This window comes from Eimeria mitis, genomic scaffold (assembly GCF_000499745.2).
Source record: "Eimeria mitis Houghton genomic scaffold, Emh_scaff3035, whole genome shotgun sequence".
NCBI lineage: Eukaryota > Apicomplexa > Conoidasida > Eucoccidiorida > Eimeriidae > Eimeria > Eimeria mitis.
Window position 1 is genome coordinate 4,057 of NW_013571381.1, and position 1,618 is coordinate 5,674.

Sequence of the window (1,618 nt, forward strand, 5' to 3'; positions counted from 1 at the left end):
AAAGGATGTTAATAGAGACAAGAAGAGACAAGAGGAGACAAAAAAGATATTAAAGGAGACAAAAAGAGACAAAAAGAGACAAAAGGAGAAAAAAAAAGCAAAAAAAACAAAAAAATATTAAAAAGATATTAAAATGATATTAAAAGAGACAAGAAGAGACAAAAAGAGACAAAAGGAGACAAAAAGAGACAAAAGGAGACAAAAAGAGACAAAAGGAGACAAAAAGAGACAAAAAGAGATAAAAAGATATTGAGAGACAAAAAGGAGACAGAAAAGAGACAGAAAAGAGACAAAAAGGAGACAAAAAGGAGACAGAAATGAAACAAAAAAGAGATTATAAGAGAGACAGAAAAAAGATAGAAAAGAGACAGAAAGGAGACAAAAAGGAGACAGAAAGGAGACAAAAAGGAGACAGAAAGGAGACAAAAGAATATAGAAGACAGAAACAAAGAGAGACAAAGAAAAACAAAGAGAGACAAAGAGAGACAAAAAGAGACAAAAATAAACAAAAATAAACAAAAAGAAAGAAAGGAAATAATTAAATATAAACAAAGAAGCAGCAACAACGCCAAACAGAAAAAAAAAAAACCTATACTAATATCCTTAAAAATAAGGGTTTAGGGTTTAGGGTTTAGGGTTTAGGGTTTAGGGTTTACCGAGCACAGCGTCCGCATATTCTTTTCTACTGGCTGTGTAAATCACTATTTCATATAAATCATAAAGCTGCACACACAGCAGCAGCAGCAGCAGCAGCAGCAACCTTGCTGCAGCAGCAGCAGCAGCAGCAGAAGCTGCAGCAGCAGCAACAGCAACAGCAACAGCAGCAGCAGCAGAAGCTGCAGCAGCAGCAACAGCACCAGCAGCAGCAGCAGAAGCTGCAGCAGCAGCAACAGCAGCAGCAACAGCAGCAGAAGCTGCACCAGCAGCAACAGCAGCAGCAACAGCAGCAGCAACCTTGCTGCAGCAGCAGCAGCAGCAGCAGCAACTTTGCAGCAGCAGTAGAAGCAGCAGCAGCAACAGCGGCAACCGCAGCAGAAGCAGCAACAGCAGCAGCAGCAGAAGCAGAGGGAAAGAAAAAGACAGAGACAGAGACAAAGACAAAGACAAAACAAAAGAAAAAAAATAAATATAAAGAGAGACAAAAACAAAAACAAAGAAAAACAAAAACAAAAAAAATAAGAAAATAAAAATAAGGAAAACAGAGAAAGATAAACAGAGACAGAAACAGAGACAAATATAAAAACAAAAACAAACAAAAATAAAAACAAAAACAAACAAAAATAAAAACAAAAACAAACAGAGAGAAACATAAAAAAAACAGAAAAACAAAAACAAAAAAATAAAAAAACAGAAAGAAAAATAAAGACAAACGGAGACAGAGACAGAAACAAAAGGAGACAGAAACAAATGTATAGAGACAAAGAGAGACAAACACAAACAAAAAGATAAAAAAAGAGACAAAAAGAAACAAAAAGAGACAAAAAGAGAAAAAAAGAAACAAACAAAAATAAAACAAACAAAGAGAAACAAACAAAGAGAAACAAAAAGAGCTAGCTAGCTAGCTAGCTAGCCAGCACTTTAGCTAGCTAGCTAGCTAGCTAGCCAGCACTTTAGCTAG